The sequence below is a fragment of the Callithrix jacchus genome, chromosome 5 (assembly GCF_049354715.1).
Source record: "Callithrix jacchus isolate 240 chromosome 5, calJac240_pri, whole genome shotgun sequence".
Lineage (NCBI taxonomy): Eukaryota > Metazoa > Chordata > Mammalia > Primates > Cebidae > Callithrix > Callithrix jacchus.
The window spans coordinates 138,920,878-138,942,590 of NC_133506.1; the positions used below are offsets into that span (position 1 = coordinate 138,920,878).

Sequence of the window (21,713 nt, forward strand, 5' to 3'; positions counted from 1 at the left end):
CCTGGGCTTTTTTTGTGTGGTAGGCTCTTAATTGCTGCCTCAACTTCAGACCTTGTTATTGGTCTATTCATAGTTTCAGCTTCCTCCTGGTTTAGGCTTGGGAGGACACAGGAATCCAGGAATTTGTCCATTTCTTCCAGGTTTACTAGTTTATGCGCATAGAGTTGTTTGTAATATTCTCTGATGATGGTTTGAATTTCTGTGGAATCTGTGGTGATTTCCCCTTTATCATTTTTTATTGCATCTATTTGGTTGTTCTCTCTTTTCTTTTTAATCAATCTGGCTAGTGGTCTGCCTATTTTGTTGATCTTTTCAAAAAACCAGCTCTTGGATTTATTGATTTTTTGAAGGGTTTTTCGTGTCTCAATCTCCTTCAGCTCAGCTCTGATCTTAGTAATTTCTTGTCTTCTGCTGGGTTTTGAGTTTTTTTGATCTTGCTCCTCTAGCTCTTTCAATTTTGACGATAGGGTGTCAATTTTGGATCTCTCCATTCTCCTCATATGGGCACTTATTGCTATATACTTTCCTCTAGAGACTGCTTTAAATGTGTCCCAGAGGTTCTGGCACGTTGTGTCTTCGTTCTCATTGGTTTCGAAGAACTTCTTTATTTCTGCCTTCATTTTGTTGTTTACCCAGTCAACATTCCAGAGCCAGTTGTTCAGTTTCCATGAAGCTGTGCGGTTCTGGGTCTGTTTCTGAATTCTGAGTTCTAACTTGATTGCACTATGGTCTGAGAGGCTGTTTGTTATGATTTCAGTTGTTTTGCATTTGTTGAGCAGTGCTTTACTTCCAATTATGTGGTCAATTTTAGAGTAGGTGTGATGTGGTGCTGAGAAGAATGTGTATTCTGTGTATTTGGGGTGGAGAGTTCTGTAAATGTCTATCAGGTTTGCTTGCTCCAGGTCTGAGTTCAAGCCCTGGATATCCTTGTTGATTTTTTGTCTGGTAGATCTGTCTAGTATTGACAGTGGAGTGTTAAAGTCTCCCACTATTATTGTGTGGGAGTCTAAGTCCTTTTGTAAGTCCTTAAGAACTTGCCTTATGTATCTGGGTGCTCCTGCATTGGGTCCATATATGTTTAGGATTATTAGCTCTTCTTGTTGTATCGATCCTTTTACCATTATGTAATGGCCTTCTTTGTCTCTTTTGATCTTTGTTGCTTTAAAGTCTATTTTATCAGAGATGAGAATTGCAACTCCTGCTTTTTTTTGCTTTCCATTTGCTTGGTAAATCTTCCTCCATCCCTTTATTTTGAGCCTTAGTGTATCCTTGCATGTGAGATGGGTTTCCTGGATACAGCACACTGATGGGTTTTGGCTTTTTATCCAATTTTCCAGTCTGTGTCTTTTGATTGGTGCATTTAGTCCATTTACATTTAGGGTTAATATTGTTATGTGTGAATTTGATACTGCCATTTTGATGCTAAGTGGCTGTTTTGCCTGTTAGTTGTTGTAGATTCTTCATTATGTTGATGCTCTTTAGCATTCAGTGTGATTTTGGAATGGCTGGTACTGGTTGATCCTTTCTATGTCTAGTGCCTCTTTTAGGAGCTCTTGTAAAGCAGGCCTGGTGGTGACAAAATCTCTGAGTACTTGCTTGTTCGCAAAGGATTTTATTTTTCCTTCACTTCTGAAGCTCAGTTTGGCTGGATATGAAATTCTGGGTTGAAAGTTCTTTTCTTTAAGAATGTTGAATATTGGCCCCCACTCTCTTCTGGCTTGTAGTGTTTCTGCCGAGAGATCTGCTGTGAGTCTGATGGGTTTCCCTTTGTGGGTGACCTGACCTTTCTCTCTGGCTGCCCTTAGTATTCTCTCCTTTATTTCAACCCTATTGAATCTGACGATTATGTGCCTTGGGGTTGCTCTTCTTGCGGAATATCTTTGTGGTGTTCTCTGAATTTCCTGCAATTGAGTGTTGGCCTGTCTTGCTAGGTGGGGGAAATTTTCCTGGATGATGTCCTGAAGAGTATTTTCCAGCTTGGATTCATTCTCTTCGTCCCCTTCTGGTACACCTATCAAACGTAGGTTAAGTCTTTTCACATAGTCCCACATTTCTTGGAGACTTTGTTCATTCCTTTTTGAGTTTTTTTCTCTAATCTTGGTTTCTCATTTTATTTCATTGAGTTGGTCTTCGACTTCAGTTATTCTTTCTTCTGCTTGGTCAATTCGGCTATTGAAACTTGTGCATGCTTCGCGAAGTTCTCGTATTGTGTTTCTCAGCTCCTTTAATTCATTCATATTCCTCTCTAAGTTATCCATTCTTGTTATCATTTCCTCAAATCTTTTTTCAAATCTTTTCTCAAGGTTCTTAGTTTCTTTGCATTGATTTAATACATGATCTTTTAGCTCACCAAAGTTTCTCATTATCCATCTTCTGAAGTCTAATTCCGTCATTTCGTCACAGTCATTCTCCGTCCAGCTTTGTTCCCTTGCTGGTGAGGAGTTTTGGTCCTTTCTAGGAGGCGAGGTGTTCTGGTTTCGGGTGTTTTCCTCCTTTTTGCGCTGGTTTCTTCCCATCTTTGTGGATTTGTCCGCTGGTCGTCTGCGTAGTTGCTGACTTTTCGATTGGGTCTCTGAGTGGACACCCTGAATGTTGATGATGAAGTATTTCTGTTGCTTTGTTTTCCTTCTACCGGTCTAGCCCCTTCGCTGTACAAGTGCTGAGGTCCGCTCCAGACCCTGCTTGTCTGGGGTGCACCTCTAGCAGCTGTGGCACAGCGAGGGATGCTACCAGTTTCTTTTTCTGCTATCTTTGTCCCAGGATGGTGCCTGCCTAATGTCAGTCTTTTGGATATTGAGGGGTCAGGGAGCTGCTTGAGGAGACCGTTTGTACTTTATAGGGGTTTAATTGCTGAGCTGTGAGCTGTGTTGTTCATTCAGGGCTGTTAGGCTGCTATGTTTGATTCTGCTGCAACAGAGCTCATTAAAAAAACCCTTTTTTTTTCTCAAATGCTCTGTGTTGAGGGGTTTGGGCTTTATTTTTGGATGTCCGTTGAGGTCCTGCCCAGCTAGGATGCAGACTAGCCACTGTTTGCCTGCCGAGGCTCCGCCCTGCTGTTGTGAGGCTCACCCTGGCTCAGCTGTTCTGCTGTTCTCCGCCCGCCCTGCGGTGGAGTCTCTCTGTTGTAGCGGGTTGCCTCGGCAACGGCAGGCTGCGTCAGCAGTGGGCGTGTATCTCAGTAGGGACGGGTTGCCTCAGCAACGGCTGGCTGCGTCAGCAATGGGTGTGTATCTCAGTTGGGGCGGGTTGCCTCGGTAATGGTGGCCGCCCCTCCCCCTCAGAGCGTCTCGGGCCGTCTGCTTGGGGCTTGTTTGAAATCGCGGTTTTGTTCGTCCCACTGGGCCAATCCTAACGCTCTGTTCCTGCAATCCCCTGGGCTGGCCCACTGTCCAAGTCTAGCTCAGTCTCAAGTCCAGCCCTCTCACGTCTCCGGTTGCCGGTTCAACGGGGAACCCGGACAAGTGCGCCCTGTGGGGAGCACTGGGTAGGGCCGGCCGCCGCCACCCCGGCTGCCGGCTTCACCAGGCGGAATATCTGCCTGGCGTCCCGCGTCTCCTCTTCACTTGGGAATTTCCCCGTTCCGTGGGCAACAAAGATCAGTCTGGAAATGCCGCTCAGACTCACCTCTCCGCCGACACAACGAGAACTCCAATCCTGGGTTGTTCTCACAGCGCCATCTTGAGTCCCAATCCACAAGTAACTTGTTAAATTAAATTTCTGGTTTCTACTCCAACTTGTAAGGAGCCAGGAGGTCACCACTTGTCCTCACAACAAGAAAAAAGCTGAACAAACTGAACATTATTAATCCTTATTAGAGGGCCTAAAAGAGAGGTCACAGGCAAATTGCCATGCTGAAAACAAGAAAGACAGGCAAATATAGGGAACAGAAGCTGCTGAAGCCAGCAACTGGGAGGAGCACTTAAATGGTACTGACAGATTACTAGAAGCTGAGGGTGGCCTGGCTTTAGCATTAGAAACTCCTTGGGGACCAGATGTAGTGGGAATCTCACACTTTTTGAAGTTTTATCACCAGGAGCCCAACCAGGTTCTCATAGTAAAGATCAGAAAAATCCCCATAGAACTGACACTGCCAACTTCAGTACTAATTATAAAGCTACAATAACTAAACAGTGTGGAAATTGGTGAAGAAACAAAAAAACAGACAAAGAGGTCACCAGAAAAGAATACAGAGCTTGGAAATACACCTATGTAAATACTCAACTGATCTTTGAGAAAGGCGCAAAGGCAATTGAACAGGGAAAGGCTAGTCTTTTCAACAAATGGTGCTAGAATGACTAGATATCCATATGTGAAAAATCAATAAATCTAGGCACAGATTTTGCACCTTTCACAAAATGGATCTTACACCTGAACGTGATGTGCAAAACTGTAAGACACCTGGATGACCAAATATGGGAAAATCTTGGTGATTTTGGGTTTGGTGATGACTTCTCAGATACAATACCAAAAGCACAATCCAGGAAAGAAAAAATTGGTAAGCTGAACTTTATTAAAATTAAAAACTTCTGCTCTGTGAAAGACATTGTTAAGAAAATGAATAAACAAGTGATAAACTGGGGTAAAATATTGGCAAAATACAGATCTGATGAAAGACTCGTGTCCAAAAATATAAAGGACTCTTAAAAGTCAATCATAAAAAAGCAAACAAGGAGAGGACTCAAGGTGGCGCTGTGAGAACAACCCAGGATTGAAGCTCTGGAATGTGTGGAGAGGGTGAGTCAGGGCCACATTTCCAGACGGATCTTTGTTGCCCACAGAACAGGTAAATTGCCAGGTATAAAAGAGACGCGGGACGCCAGGCAGAGGTTTGGGCTGGTGCAGCCGGCAGCCGGCAGCCAGTGTGGCGGCAGCCCGCGCTGTAGCACAGCGGCGCTATACAGCGCTCCGCACAAAGCGCACTGGTCTGGGGGCCCTGTTGAACCGGCAACCTGAGACTTGAGAGGGCTGAACTTGAGACTGAACGGGACTTGGACAGTGAGTCAGCCCAGGAGATTCCAGGGACACAGTGTTTGGGGTAGCGCAGTGGGACTAACAAAACGGCTATTCCAAATGCTCCCAGTGGAGAGGTTCCCTGAGGGCGCAGCTCCGTGTGGGAGGGGCGTACACCATTACCGAGGCAATCCGCCCCTACAGAGGTACACGCCCATTGCTGACGCAGCCTGCCATTGCCGAGGCAACCCGCTACAACAGAGACTCTGTCGCAGGGCATAGCCGTGGCAGCAGGGCAGAGACTGCAGCAGAATGGCAGAGACTGCAGCAACAGGGCAAACCTCACACCAGCAGGGCAGAGCCTCGGCAGGCAAATAGTGACTAGACTGCCTCCTAGCTGGGCAGGACAGCACAATGGGCACTCAAAAATAAAGCCCCAACCCCCCGAAACAGAGCATCTGAGAAAAAAAAAGTTTTCTTATGAGTTCTGTTGCAGCAGACTAAAACATACAGACAGGGTTTCACCATGTTGGCCAGGCTGGTCTTGAACTCCTGACCTCAAATGGTCCACTTGCCTCGGCCTCCCAAAGTGCTGGGATGTAGGTATGAGCCACTGTGCCTAGCCTACTAAAGTGAAAATTGCTAGTAGCACAGATCAGTTGCAGCGACTCAGGAAATTGCAATGAAACTGCTTGAGTGAGGAGCTGTCACACTGTTTTCCAGTGGTATCTTTTCCCTAGGTTTTGTCTTCAGCAGAAACTTGTGATTTAGCTTGAACTTCCCTCTTCTAACTAGATGTGAGCATGTTGGTAAGGTCTCTAACTTTCCCTTTTTTGGGGACAGAGGTCCAGTGATAGCACCTTCCTGGCCATTTATTCCACAGACGGTTACTGCTCGTTTGTGACATTTGAGAAAGATGAACTTGGAATTCCTTTGAAAAGCCAGTTTTGAGCATGAGAACTCCTGATACAGCAAAGAAAACCAAGAGTCAGACACCTTGAGGGTCTTCACCAGGACCCAGACTGGTAGAGGGAACCCCTGACAGCAGAACCCAAGACTCCAGCAGCCCGAGCACAACCCCCTCACCGACAGGCCAGACAGGCCCCAGCCCCAGCAGCCACCAGGGACCCTCCCTCCGTCACTCCTGCTGTTAAAAGCTCCTTGCCTGGGCCTTCGGAGGAGAAGAGCTTGCATCCCAGTAGTCAAAACACAAAAGCCCACCCATCCCAGAGGGTCACTCTGAACACACTGCAAGCCTGGAGCAAGACAACACCCCAGTAAGAACTTGTTGGAACCAGAAATTGCAAAATGAAACATGAAATGCAAACAGAACGCTCCCAACCTGCTGGAGGTGGAATTTCAGGCAGTGAATACTGCATACCAGTAGGTTGCCAGAGAGATTCTTTTTTTTTGAGATGGAGTTTCTCTCTAGTTGCCCAGGTTGGAGTGCAATGGTGCCATCTCAGCTCACTGCAACCTCCACCTCCCAGGTTCAAGCGATTCTCCAGCTTCAGCCTCTCGAGCAGCTGGGATTACATGCATGTGCCACCATGCCTGGCTAGTTTTGTATTTTTAGTAGAGATGGAGTTTTTCCATGTTGGACAGGCTTGTCTCGAACTCTCAATCTCCGGTTATCTGCCTGCTTTTGCTTCCTAAAGTACTGGGATTACAGGTGTGAGCCACTTTGCCTCCTGCCAGAGAGATTCTTAACTTCAACTCCAAGAGTGTCATTGCTTGCATACAGGCCTCTGTCTGTTCCTCCATTTCCTGCCTGTCAAGTAAAGCCCAGGCTCCTAGGCACACACACGGACTATGACTTGGTTACAGTCTGTCATCCAGGACTGTGGCCATTCTCTCTCCTCAGTCCGTGGCCTTCATCTCTAGCCCAGCTCTGAATCCCATCTTCCCAGAGCACATACACTCTACCCTTTGAGACCTTTGTCCTTCCCTTCCCTGGGGAAGCCTTGATCATCTGTTCCTCTTGGTGACTCATGGAGTCTCCTGAAAGACCCCTTTGAATGTTTGAAAGACCTCTCTGTTTGCAGTCTTTTCGGCCTGTCAGCCCTTCCCTTGTCACCACACATCACATTCCATAGCAGGTGCTTCGATGCTTCAGTTTCCCCTGCTGGTTATGAGCCCCCAGGAACAGGAAGTGGGTCCCAATTTTTATTTCTGCTGTCCTGCCCAGGACATAGGCAGTTCCAGGAGTGTCTTTCTGAGACTGCATTTGATGTTTCCAGAAGCCTGGCCCATGAGAAATGGGGGTCTTAATCTGATAACAGACAGTCCCTGGGGAGGTGCAGAGTTGTTTTGTCCCTGCTCACATCAGTGTGGCTGGCATCCTGTGTCGGCTACTCCTGCTGGCTACAGAGCTGCTTAGAAGGTCCTTCTGCCATCCGGCAGTGCAGCCTCCCGTTTCCTTCCTTCCTTTGCAGCTGATGTCCAGTTACCCCTCTGACCTTGTATAGTTCCTTCTCCATTAAGCTCTGTGACTCCCAGCCTTCCACATCAACTGAGTCAGGAGGAGGGTTGTGGCGGGGGGACACAGAGGGGAGTGGTGGGGATGGCAAGCTAGACAAGTGCCCTATGCCTTTCAGCCTCACCTGTGCCCACAGGTCTTCATTCGCAAGTTCACAATGTGTGTATGGACTGCTAACGTTACTGCTCTCTTAAAATCTCTTTTTCTGCAGATTAGCAATGTATTTAAAATTTTTTTTTTGCTTTTTAGGTGATAGTATTCCTTGAACTATTTTTGGTATTAAATTATTTTCCCCCTCTTAATTTCCTCTGATTTATTTACCAAGCTTCTCAAAGTTGTAATCTTTTTTTTTTTTTGAGATGAAGTTTCACTCTTGTTGCCGAGGCTGGAGTGCAATGGCACAATCTCAGCTCACCGCAACCTCTGCCCCCCCAGTTCAAGTGATTCTTCTGCCTCAGCCTCCCGAGTAGCTGGGACCACAGGCATACACCACCATGCCCAGCTAATTTTGTATTTTTATAGAGATGCGGTTTCACCATGTTGCCCAGGCTGGTCTCAAACTCCTGACCTCAGGTGATCTGCCTGCCTCAGCCTCCCAAATTACTGGGATTACAGGTGTGAGCCACCGTGCCTGGCCTGTAATCTTTTAAAAACAAGAATAGTTGTTGAAAATTAAGACTCTGGGTATTCATTCATTCATTCATTCAAGAGAGGGTCTTGCTCTGTTACCCAGGCTGGAGTATGGTAGTGCGCTCTCAGCTCACTGCAACCTCTGCCTCCTGGGTTCTAGTAATTCTTCTGTCTCAGCCTCTCAAGTAGCTGGGATTATAGGCTCATTCCACCATGCCTGGCTGATTTTTTATATTTTTAGTAGAAATGGGGTTTTGCCATGTTGGCTAGGCTGGTTGCAAACTCCTGACCTCAAGTGATCTGCCCACCTTGGCCTCCCAAAATTCTGGGATTATAGGCGTGAGCCACCTTGCCTGACCCAAGACTCTGGATTTTTAAAAAGTATTATATGTGTTTTGGTGCTTTTCATATATAGAAACCATATCTGACTGCCTTATACAGCAGCCAGCAGAGTGTTCACAAGACCATGGGTAATTAACAGAACAGGTTTTGAAACTGAGATGGCTGGTTATGGTTTCAGTTGACTGTCATAAATGTGATGGTTTCACTTAATACACGAATGTAATCCTCAGTTATTAAACAAGTGAGCACATCTCACTACTTAATGCCTTGAACCACATGTTCAGCTGAAAATTTAAGTATTTCCTTTGGTAGTTTTGAAAGTTGGTATAAACAAACAATTTCTGTGATACTAATGAGCCATGCACCCCTCTACTTTTTTTTAATCAGGGAGAATAAACTTAACACCCTTAAAAGACAGGCACTCCACCAAATTCTGTACCAACCAGTATAATTTCCATCCGTTCTACAGAAGAAATTCAGTCAGGTAAGTGATACTGTTACTGGTTTAATGTAATTAAAGGTAGAATAACTTTCCTTTTGTTCTTCTGGAAATTAATGCCATCTAATTTTAAGTCAGTTCTGAGAGAGCAAGGATCATCTTATTGGAACCATTGTTTAAAGCCACTGGCTGCCTGTTGAGGCCTCAGCAGGGAGACCACCTGGCCAGTGAGAGTCCCGGTGAGCCAGGTAGTGGGTTCCATAGGAGACCGTTTAGATCAGTGGGTTCCGTTTAGGAGACCTGATGACCATTGACCTTTTGGGTCAGGTAATTCTTTGTTGTGGGGGACTGTCCTGTGTATTACAGGATGTTTAGCAGCAGCTCTGGGTGCCATTTCTCACCCATGACATTCTAAAATGTCACCAGACATTGCCCACTGTCCCTTGAGAGGCAAAATCGCCCCTGTTTGAGAACCACTGTACAGATCCTTCTCTTGTATCAGTATAGGATCTTCTGTATTTTATAAATGTCAGCCCTGGGCTTCCAGAATTCTTCATTTATTTCCCAACCTTATGTTTGTTAATGTTGCAGAGACGCCTGGAGATGCTCAGGGCAGTCCCCCAGAGCTAAAGCAGCCCAGACTTGATGAAAACAAAGGAGACGGAAAGTCCGGAACATTGATGGGACCTTGGCTTCTTCTGGAAGCCTGCCAGACCCCCATCTGTGCAGGGAGGTGGCGAAGCTGGAGATGCCTGAGACCAGGGCTTCCATGGAGTGGGACAGGCACTAACAGAAATGGTGTGTGTACTGAATTTTCTCCAGAAATATGGCGTATTCAATATCCATTTTTAATTTGGGGACATGAATGTTTTAATATGGTAAATCCTCTCTTTGGTGAGTTTCTGAATCTGGAGCAGTTCAGTGTTACTCAGTGTGAAAATGAATGAGTCCTTCCTGGCATCGTTGTGAAAGTGCACACACTTCATGGAGGGACTCCATTTAAATTAGAATTAGGGAGATGAGAAAGTAATGAGATTTCACTCTGTTGCATTTTAGAGTATTTGAAGTGACTGTTAGATTTCACTTCTAAGGAGGCGATTGATTAAACTTTGAAAGGTGGTTGTATTTGTTTTCTGATTTTAAAGGTAATGGTGCTCATTCTGTTAAGTTCGTAACTAAATGAAGTGAAAAATATAGGAATCACCCATCATCTTCCCACCAGAAGTAACCCTTGTTAATGTTGTAGTACATTTCCTTAGCATTTTTACGAATCTATTTATTCTAAAGAGAGAGTTGAGATTTTATTTCATATACAATTTGGTATCTCAATAGGTTAGTTTCTAACATTGGGTTTTCAAAGCAAAAAAAGTATCTTTTTTGTTTTTTGAGACAGGGTCTTGCTCTGTTGCCCGTGGTGGAGTGCAGTGGCACTATCTGGGCTCACTGCAGTGCAGACTCAACCTCCTGGGCTCAAGTGATCCTTCCAACTCAGCCTTCTGAGCAGCTGGGACTGCAGGCAGGTGCCACCATGCTATGCTGATTTATACACACACACACACATGATCTATACATACATATATTTTTCCTTTTCTTTTTTTAATTTGAGATAGAGTCTCACTCTTTCACCACAGGCTGGAGTGCAGAGGCACAGTCTCAGCTCACTGTAACCTCTGCCTCCTGGGTTCAAATGGTTCTCCTGCCTCTGCCTCCCGAGTAGATAATATTATGGGCATGTGCTAACATGTCTGGCTAATTTTTGTATTTTTAGTAGAGATGGGGTTTTGCCATGTTGGCCAGGCTGGTCTCAAACTCCTGCCATCAGGTGATCTGCCTGCTTCAGCCTCCCAAAGTGCTGGGATTACAGGTGCGAGCTACTGTACCTGGCCTACTTTTTATGTTTTTAGTGGAGATGGGGTTTTGCCATGTTGCCCAGGCTGGTGAGGAACTCCTGGGCTCAAGCAATCCTCTGACCTCAGCCTCCCAAAGTGCTGGGATTACAGGTATGAGCCACTGCACCATACCAAAGTATCTTTACTTAGCAATTTATGTCTGTCTTTGCTTTCTCTGGGCCAGGATGATTGTGTGTTCTTTTTATGAGAAACAAGCATGAGAGCTGTGGGCTCGATGTACAAAGTGATGCTGTCAACTGGAGGTGACAGTCATATGCATTGGAAGCTTCTCTTAGCTCAGGAGATTCCTGGCTGTGTGGGTGGGAGGGTTGAGGCCTCATTTAGAAGCTAGTGCTGCTGCCTCCCCTTCAGAGCCATTGTCACAGCTGAATTTCCTAATGTGACATAGGAATGTGATGAGTCCTGCAAAGACAGCACTAACCCAGGACCGTCTTCACAGTCTGAAGCTGGCCAGTGAGTTCAGGACCTGCAGTTCAGTCTGATGGGAACTGTGCTGAGGACTTGAGGCATTTTTTTTTGAGACAGTCTTGCTCTGTTGCTAGGCTGGAGTGCAGTGGTGTGATCTCGGCTCACTGCAACCTCCACCTCCTGGGTTCAAGCGATTCTCCTGCCTCAGCCTCCCAAGTAGCTGGGATTACAGGCATGTGCCACCACACCCAGCTAGTCATTTGTGTTTTAGTAGAGATGGGGTTTCACCATGTTGGCCAGGATGATCTCAATCTCCTGACCTCGTGGTCCACTTACCTCGACTTCCCACAGTGCTGGGATTATAGGTGTAAGCCACTCTGCCTGGCCGGAGGCACCTTTTTAACTCAGGTCAACAGCAACAAAGAAAATAATTGGAAAGAAGCATCACTTTATTGCTTAATCCACAGCCTAGTAAACCAGAGAATCTGCCTTCCTTTTAGATGGAAGGTGGTAACCTAGAGATAATTTACAGTGTGGAGAATGGAAAGGTGAGCACACGTATACTTGTAATAATGCAGGTGTGGCTCACTTCAAGATGAAAAGGTATTAAAATCTTAAATGATATGTTTGTTTTTGGAGACGCCGTCATACTCTGTCACTCAGGGTGGCATGCAGTGGCCTGAAGATGGCTCACTGCAGCCTTGACCTCCTGGGCATAAGAGGTCCTCCTGCCTAAGCCTCCTGAGACCACAGGTGTACACAACTGTACCTGGCTAATTTTTCAAACATTTTTTGTAGGGATGGGGCTCTTGCCATGTTGCCCAGGCTGTTTTCGAATCCCTAGGGCTCAAGTAATCTTCCTTCCTTAGCCTCTCAAGGTGTTGGAATTACAGGTGTGAGACACCATGCCTGGTCAAATGGCATCTGTTTTGATGGGTAGCTTTCTTTTTGGTGATGGAGTCTCTCCCTGTTGCCCAGGCTGGAGTGCAGTGGCTCAATCTCACCTCAACGCAACCTCTGCCTCCCAGTTCAAGCAATTCTCTTGCCTCAGCCTCCCAAGTAGCTGAGATTACAAGCACATACCGCCATGCCCAGCTAATTTTTTGTATCTTAGTAAAGACAGGGTTTCACTGTGTTGCTCAGGCTGGTCTCGAACTCCTGAGCTCAGGAAGTCCACCCACCCCGGCCTCCCAAAGGGCTGGGATTATAGGTGTGAGCCATCACACATGGCCTGATGGGTGGCTTTCAACTGTAGCTGCATATTGAAATCACCCAAGAGCTGACAAACATGCCAGTGCCTGGTTCCTGCTCCAGAGAGTCTGGTCTATTGGGCCTGGGGTATGGTGTGGACATTAGGCTTTCTTAAAGCTCCTGGAGTAATTCTGACACACAGCCAAGATTGAGAACTCTAAGAGAAAACACTTTTCCTGGATGTGGTCTGTTCTGGTTAAATAATTTCCAGTGAAAGCATTTTCTTGATGATCTCTGCTCTATCACTGATTGACATCCTCCTTTATTGGGGCCTCTGGACTGAAGGACAGAATACAAGGAGGTACCGTCAGCTCTTCTGAGAAGAGACAGCTTTCAGTGTCACATGGCTGGTGTGAGGTGTGGTTTGCAGTTGTTGATTTTGTGCAGACAGATGAATGACCATGGGTCCCCTCTCTTCAGTGAGCATCCTGCTTCCTAGGTGCAGTGGCTCACACCATAGTCCTTGTACTCTGGGAGGCTGAGGAAGGCAGACCACTTGAGATCAGGAGTTTGAGACCGCTTGGCCAACATCTTGGACCCCTGTGTCTAATAAAATACAAAAATTAGCTAGGCCATTGATGTGCGCACTTGTAATCCCAGCTACTCAGGAGGCTCAGGCACGAGAATTGCTTGAACCAGGGAGACGGAAGTTGCAGTGAGCTGAGATGTCACCACTGCACTCCAGCCTGGGCGACAGAGTGAGATTCCATCTCAAAAACAAAAAATATTAGGTTTAAAAAATCTGTTCCTTGTGCAATGACCATGAGAGTCAGCATTTATTGAAATGACGGCTCACCTGTTAGCCATCATCCTTAAATATAGATCAAAATTGGCAACTGAAGACCAAGTGAAGTCACCTCAGTGTTATAGTCTAAAACTGCCTGTGACCATCTGGCCAGTGTATTGGAAAAGGCTTGGCAAAGGGAGCCCAGCCTGTAGGTTGGACAGGGTTCTGCCTCACAGTTGCTGCTGTGATTAAGCTCTCCCCACTCTGGATCTGCACTTGGAGGGGACTTTGTGCTTTGAGCAGTGTTTCCAGATGTCTCCAGCAACACTCCTATTGAATATTAGTTCCTGCTGCTGTGGGTGCCTAGAAGAAAATCAGGCTCAGGCTTGGGGAGACTGCTTGGGAGAAATTGACCTGCGTTCCCTGGAATCTGGGATCATGACCATAGGTCGGGTGTTGGAAGGAAGAAAGCTGGTGAGGGTGAGGTCCCCATTTCATGCGGAGGCATGTGTGTTGGGCAGGGGTATGCCGTGCCTCCTCTGGTTATCGTGGATAACCGGGCGCAGCCATCCTCAGCGGGTGTCCGCAGGGCCAGGACCCTCTGGCAGGGAGAGGCAGAAGGTTGTGCCATGGGGCAGGGGAGGATGTGCTATGGGGCAGGGGAGATCGTCTCCTGGGGTCCTCATTTATTCCATTTTTTTGAAAGTTTTTAGTTTATTAAGCTTCTCGTGAAAAACCCACAGTGGCCACAGATAACACCATGGCAGAACCTTTACTCCTTTGGCTGTGATCCAGTCTCCAGCCCACTTTTTGCCAGCGCCAACACTGGCCTTTGAGTCCCCCAGCTCTCTTCATTCTGTCCTTGCATTCCTTTCGTTGCTCTCTGAGGTCTTTTTCTTCTCACACAGGCACGTCTTGCAGGGCTACGTTTGCATTCCTTTGTCTTTGCAAAATCCAGGGAATCATCGATCATGCCAAGGCCAGGTGTCTTGCAAGACCAACAAAATGAGTTCTGAATCCAAACATGAAGATGGCGTCTGGTGTGGGCTTGCACATTCTGGCTAGTTTGTGTTGAATTTCTGTCTTAGGCCCTGTTGCCTTACTGGGGGAAGGACATCAATGACCATCTGTTGCCTCTGGAGTAGTTGGTTGGTCATGAACTTTCTAGTGCAGATGGTTATGTGTCCTTCATGATGGCGGCCTATCCTCAGACAGACAGGGAGAGAAAAGAGCCTTTTTTTTTTAAACTGAAAGCTCACATCTGTGTAACGATGCCCTTGGCCCTCCTTACCTAAATAGTCATCAGTGTTCACTTAAACAACATAGGTCCCAAGTCCTTGGCTCTGGAAACATCCAGTGGGGAGGGGAAGAAGGAGGAGGATGAACTGCTTCACCCCTTTCTTCCCCAGCCTGGGGTCTCGCAGGCCCCCTGTGGCTTCCCTGGTTATTTGGCCACAGTTCAGCCTTGGGTATGTGTGTGTGTAGGAGGCAGACAGACCTCGGACAAATTCCTTCATGGATCTGTGCCTGTTTCTTTACCAGAACAACTCTCTTTACAGCTAGAAAACTTTGGCCTTGGATTGCTTTGGTAGGGGAGAGGGGTAAGAGAAAATGCAGGGGTGTCATCCATGCAGAAATGAGAAACGTAATCAACTCGGCTGGAAGTTGAGCCAGATCCCACTTCCCTTGCCTTGCCTATTAAAGTAACAGACACTTGCTTTCATGCGCAAATTCTCAGTGGCCACTGGGGGTCACTGTCCCCACTGAATCCACTCTACAGTTGTGCCTCCAAGGCCTGAAGGCCCCATCCTGCTGCCGCACCTCCTCTAAGTGATCACGTCCCTGTCCATTCTTGGGAGCAGAGTGGCCTTAGATGTGGGCTTCCACACCTGGTAGCCAGACCCAGAGTGGAGCATTGTTGAGCAGACGGGTGGGAGAGGATGATGAAAGCAGTATGTGAATGGCCATTCATTCATTCATTCATTTATTCATTCAACAAATGTCTATCAGATGTCCTCTGAGTACCAGAGGATGTTATCAGGAACAAACTGGACACAAGCCACTGCCCTCGTGGGGCCTACATCCTGGCTCAGGGAGAACAACAGGAACATAAGTAAATGCAGGGAAAACAGAATGGTGAGGCACCCTGGGAGAGCTGGGTTGGAGACTGGGTTGCATCCTGGCATGAGGAGAGCCAAACTGAGAAGGTCGAGAGGCAACGTAAGAGAGGGCAGAAGGGAAAATGGGTTGGGCGTTCTAGATTTTTCTAGAAGCAGGACTGCTTGTCATCTAGGGTACCCGGTGTGTTCTCTGGGCTGGCTGGGTATTTTGGAGTCACCCAGTGCTTTTCTGTTTGTCATGCAGCCCCAGGTTGGCTGGAGTTGCCCTGTCCCTCACCTGGCCTCTCTGTTGCCCTCGCCTTGGGAGTTGGCCTGATGCTGGCCTGTGTGCAGCCTCTGGAAATGCAGTTGGGTGGCCCTGCCTCTGGCCTGGCCCTTTTGTCCCAGATTGAAGGCAGAGCCACGTGTAATCTAGCTGTTACAGTCCATGTCCTGCTTTTAGCAGATTCTGTGGTGGTTTTAACCACTCAGTTGTGAGAGGTGGTGGTTGTGGAGGGCACTTTCTTCTGCTAGCCTCTGCGCCTTATGTCCTGCCTTAGCAGAGACAATGTCAGCATGGAGAGGAAAATATCTCCACTGACATGGGACCTGTAGAGGGCTACTTTTCCCTCAAGTTTCAGCTCTGAGAGGTGGTGTGAAGCAACAGGTGTTGCCCCTTTCAAAGAGGCTGTAACAAATTTGTAGCAATGATTAAACAGAGGGGATTAGAGACTGGCCCTCTTTTTTTTTTCTTTTTGTTTTTTGAGACAGGGTTTCATTGTTGCCCAGGCTGGACTGCAGTAGTACCATCTCCGCTCACTGCAGCCTCCAATTCCAAGGCTCAAACAATCCTTCTCCCTCAGCCTCCTGAGTAGCTGGGACTACAGGCATGCACCACCATGCTCATATTTAACCTTTTTCTTTTGTAGATCCCACTCTCAGGGTCTCACTATGTTACCCAGGCTGGTTTTGAATTCCTGGCTTCAAGTGATCCTTCCGCCTCAGCCTCCTAAACTGCTGGGATTGATGAGAGTTGTCAGCACTGAGACAGCTCCTGTTTTCTTAATACTCAGAACAATCTGATGTCTCCTTCTCTCATAGAATGTTATCTATGAAAGCCATTTCAAGTGTCATCACAGGTTATTTCTTTGAAGTCACTCTGGTCTCCCTGAACCCGTGGCAGGGCTGCAGAGAAACTTGAGTTTGGGGTGAAGTGAGCACTGGCTTCAGCCCCTCCTGCTACAGTCCTTCAATTCCCCCAAGACCCCCGTTCCCTCCCAGGCTCCTCGAAATCTATGGAACTGGCTATGTTCAAAAGCAAAACAAAAGAACGTCACCTCAAGCCTAGGCTTTGTCCGGATCCCGAGTCAGCCCTGCAGGGGAGCCGAGCATGTGCTATTTCCAAAGCTCTGGAGACTCTAGGCCCTCCACATTGGGAACCCCTGATGGGGCAAGTTGGGAAGTCTCGAGGATATGAAGGGGAGTGGAATACTTCAAGTTCAGCCATCTCGTGACAAGCATCCATATTCCACAACCTAAGAGGCTGAGTGTTGGAGAAAAGTCACCCCACACCAGCATCATTCTGCTTTCATGTGACAGTTACAGGAAGGAGTACATGCCCTGTTGCTGCAGCCACCCCCAAAGCCAGGACTCGGGTTCCTAACACGTCAGGCACTTGTGAAAGCCACTAGTGGGGAGTATTGCTAATCCTCTCCTGCTTGCCCCAAAGAGCCCTGTCCCTACCTCCTTCCCGGCCCAGGTGTCCTGTCCCTGCTCTCTGGGGCTCTGCTGTTGGAAACTGCTGTGAATTCCCTGGTGGCCCCTTATCAGACGTGTCTGCTGGTTGTCGTTGACACCAGAGGCATTTGAGTGTTTGTCCTTTTGATTTCTACAGAATCCTCGACGCTTAAGACTGCCTTAGACATGGGCTGTCTCCTAATCCTTGGTGTCACTGGGCCACTGTTCTGTCTCATTGTCTTGTTGGCCAGGTAGCCTGCACACTCCCTAGCAGTGACCCTCTCCCCCTGCCCCGCACACCATAGCTGCATTTTGATCGCCTCCTTTCCACCCTGTAGGTGAGGGAGGGATTCCTACACTGAAGATGCGGGATGGTCAGACACAGCACCCAAGCCTGGACACTGGACATGCACAGCAGTTTGTCAGTTGCATCACTCACAGCTTGGAAGGGAGAGCACTGCAGGCCAGGCAGGGCCACATGTGGCAGCAGAGTGAACTTCGGGGTGGTGGGCAGCTGGCTTTGCAGTAACAAGAGGGCGGGGTCCCTCCTGGTTTCCACAGGAGGCTATGATGGGCCCGTGTGACTAATGCCTGGGCTGGTCAGGTAGTGAAGCCTGCTGCTCAGGGATAAACAGGAGATGCGCCTGGGGTCATGAGAAGGCCAGGCTGGGGGACCTTGTCCATGGGAGGAGAGCGGGGAGGGGAGCTGCAGTTAGGCCATTCAAGGCCCTTCCAGTTTTAGAGGCTAGGCAGCACCTAATTATTACCTTTAGACCTTAAACCACAGCCAGCGGGTGGAAGGCTGGCAACGGAGTTGTCCTTGATGGTGGCAGGTGACCTGAGGCCAGTGAGCCGAGTGAATGTGGGCTTCTCTTTCAAGATGGGGCCACTGGAGTGTGTGGGATGGTGTGGAAGGGGTGTGGGAGGTGGGAGTGGAAAGAATATGGACTTTGGAGCTAAAAGAGAGGCTTAATTCTGTCTCAACTGATGAACTTTGTCATAATGAAGTATTTGTCATTTTCTGTTGAGAACACTGAAAGATTAGGACATGTAGCACTAGCTTTTGGCAGGATTCCTTCAGAGGTGGTGGCATGTTCTTCCATCTGGAGGCATGTAATGTTTGGTGATCTCTTGTGATGTTAGCAGCTTTTGTGGTTTAATGCCTAATCCATTAATTCATTAAGGGTTGCAAAATGGAGATATCCTAATGCTATCATTTTTTCATCTATTAGCTGAAGTACTTACATAAAAACTTCATCTCTTCTTGCTTCTGCTAATGGTCACCATTCTTTTTCAGTATCATAATAAGCTTGTTAAACAAATTTGATATGTTTTATGGTGCCAGTTATGGTGGAAGATGTCATTAAAAACAACTATTACATCTTCCCATAAAACGTCATTTGTTACTATACTGCATGGGTTTTTTTATTTGATCCTGTAGAGCCCTGTTCTTGTCTCATTTTTTCTTGCATTACTGGCTGATAGTGATATGATATGCAAAAGCATTTGCCTCCATGTTAAAATGTAAACATGGCAGATACTGTTTCCTCTATTCACAGTTGGACCTTTCTGCTCTACAGTCCATGATGGCTGTGCAAGAATAAGAGCCCCAGGTGCAGGAACAAGAGCCCCAGGTGCGGGAAGAAAGAGCCCCAGGTGTGGGAAGAAGAGCTGCAGGTGCAGGCTGCTGATATGGAGCCCCTGACCAGGAAAATACAAATTAAAAAAGATCTCATAAAGGTGCTGCCAAACTTTTTACAGACCATTGGAAATGTTCACCTCTAAGATTACCTGTAGAGCATCTTCAGACAGTGTTTGTACACATTGAATCCCTTGCCCAGTGCTTATGAATATCTCACTTTGAAAGTATAGGCAGACTGTTTCAAGAACATTTCTTCCTGTGCTCATCAACTGAATAATGTTTCTGTTACTATTTTCATGTTTACACTTACGTTTTGACTTCTAGGACCTGCAAACACAACTGATTATCCTGAAGACGTACCAGCCGTGGAACGCCTGACCCAGGAAATGTTCCTTCTCTGGGAAAAAGTTGCTTCAGTAGAATCTCAGGTTCAAGAAATTTGTGGAAACCAAAGAAAACAAGTAATTCATTGGAATATAGACACTCTCCTCCCCTTCCCTCCCTCCCCCACCCTCCTCTGTCTCTCTCTGTCTAAATAGAGAGAGTCTATTTAGACAGAGAGAGACTCACTGTGTCACCCAAGCTCAAGTGCAGTGGTACCGCCATGGCTCACTGCAGCCTCAAACTCTGGGGCTCAAAAGCATCTTCCTGCCTTAGCCTCCTGAGTAGCTGGAACCGCAGGTGCATACCACCACACCCGGCACAAACCTTGGTTTTCTACTGTGAAATAAACCATGGTATTGGCTTTTCATAAATGGTATTTTATTGGGAAACTGCTCTAAAGTTTCCTACTTTGATCGGTAGCAGCTATAAATGCCTCATTCTGACGTGTGGTACTGTAAAGAGCAGCAGTTCTTTTGGACACATACCAGTAGATATCCCTCACACTCCTATATAAGTCATCTCTGTCTCAACTGACTCTTTCTCCTCTATCTGCATTTAGCCATGTTCACATGTCTCCCAGTTTACAAAAAGAGAAAGAAACCCCTGGCTTTGTCCCAACTTTCTTTGTAGCTACACCCCGTTTAACCTTTCTTTTCCAATGGACTTACTTGCCTGGACTCCCTGTCTCCATTAGCATCTCTCTCACTAACTACTCACCCCACTCCATTCTGGCTTTCAACTCTACCTTAAACAGCTCTCTGTTGGTTATACATGATCATAGCTCATTATCTTTATAGCACTATTACACTCACAACGGCACACGTCTATGACTAATGAACGTCTTTTTCCTCCACTAGATGGTAGGCTTTCACTTAGAACCTGGAACAGAGTCTTTCCCATAGAAGGTGCTCAATAAATATTTATTGAATGAATGAAGAATAGTGGTAAGTCCTATTATATATGTATCCCTCTTGCCTGTCCTGTTTCCCTCTTACTCCTTTCTGTTAGGTGCTTTCCTGTGCTTCTAGTTTCTCTCTCCTCTTTCTCCTTTTCTGCTCCCATGATTGAATTTCACCTTACAGGGTTTTAAAAAAATAGTGAATATGACATTTATTTGAAAACTCTGCAATACTATCAAAAGCTTAAGTACTATGATAGCAGACTTTTCAGGTCATAGTACAAACTAATGCATTTTCTCATTTCCCTGGATGAACTGTGGCTTCATGTCTCACTGCACCATTTGTGTATTGCTGTTTCTCTCTTCTTTTCTCAGTTGCTGATGATGCTAGAAGGACTAGTAGATGAACAGAGTCGGCTCAGTGAGGACTTAGAAGCAAAGAGACAGCTCTCTAGCAGTCTGGTGAAGTTCCATGCCCATCCCAGAGAGGTAAGAGAATGGCTATTTTTTCTTTTATTCTTTGTTGAAATTTTTATTTCTTTCACTGTTGTATTCTTTTTATACCTTTTCTTCTTCCTGAAGTGTAGATGCTTATGATATTGAACAGGGGATAAAAAACAGGGACAGTTACTGGGGCCACTTATGTTGTCATTTGTTTTATGGATTGCTCTGAGCCTCGGTGTCAAAATCTTAAGTCAGGATTAGTGCCTGTTTCACACAGCGATTGCAGAGATGAAATGAGAAGACAGCTTTGGTGTCTAAAACAATGCCTTGCATATAGTCAGCACTCAATGTATGTTCCCTTCATTTTGTGATCCATGTCCTGTGAAAGGCTGTTCTATTATAAAAGTAACACTACACCCTGTCTCTACTGAAAATCCAAAAATTTGCAGGGCATGGTAGTGTGCGCCTGTAGTCCCAGCTATTTGGAAGGCTGAGGCAAGAGAATCACTTGAACCCAGGACGCACAGGTTGAAGTGAGACAAAATTGTGCCACTGCATTCCCGCCTGGCAACAGAGAGACAGTCTGTCTCAAAAAAAATTCTGGCTATGAAGGGCACTGATATTTATTTAATATCATTGAAAAAAATATATTAATTTGGATGGCTAATATCACCCGGAGACCACAGATAGCCATCATGACAAATACATTTTCTTCTACCTCTTGATTTTTGGTCATATATATGATGGACTCTTGCTCTTTTGCCAACTCTTGGAGTCCTATGGCACAATCTCGGCTCACTGCAACCACTGCCTCCCAGGTTCAAGTGATTCTCCTGTCTCAGCCTCCTGAGTAGCTGGGATTACAGGTGCATACCACCATTCCTGTCTAATGTTTGTATTTATATTTATTTACTTTATTTATTTGTATATTTGAGACAGGCTTGGATTTATCTTTCTAGCTATCTAATTATTTAGAGTCAGCCTGACATTTACCCATTTATTTATTTAGATCCAGGCTGGCAACATTTATTTATATACTTATGTATGTGTGTGCAGGCTTGCATTTATTTATTTTCTTAACTATCTGTATGATTTGGAGGCTGGCTCGCATTTCTTGATTGATTGATTGATTTTAGACAGATTCTTGCTCTCTCTCCAGGCTGGAGTGCAGTGGTACCGTCCTGGCTCCCTGTAACCTCCCCCTCTTTGGTTCAAGCTATTCTTCTGCCTCAGCCTCCCTTGTAGCTGGGACCCCAGGCACGTGCCACCACGCCTGGCTAATATTTTTGTATTTTTAGCAGAGACCAGGTTTCTTTATGTTGGCCAGGATGGTCTTGATCTCTTGACCTTGTGTTCCAACTGTCTCGAACTCC

At 46.4% G+C, this 21,713-nt stretch overlaps 1 long non-coding RNA gene across 1 annotated transcript in view; it reads left to right on the forward strand.

The window, feature by feature from the left end:
* LOC144582884 (uncharacterized) overlaps nucleotides 1-21,713 on the forward strand; it is a 140,194-nt gene that overhangs the window by 110,381 nt on the left and 8,100 nt on the right. Inside the window, exons 3-8 of the long non-coding RNA XR_013536415.1 lie at nucleotides 8,789-8,885; nucleotides 9,432-9,638; nucleotides 18,532-18,712; nucleotides 18,939-19,075; nucleotides 19,856-19,942; nucleotides 20,272-20,385. This is a non-coding gene — a long non-coding RNA (uncharacterized LOC144582884). The remainder of the gene's footprint in view (nucleotides 1-8,788; nucleotides 8,886-9,431; nucleotides 9,639-18,531; nucleotides 18,713-18,938; nucleotides 19,076-19,855; nucleotides 19,943-20,271; nucleotides 20,386-21,713) is intronic.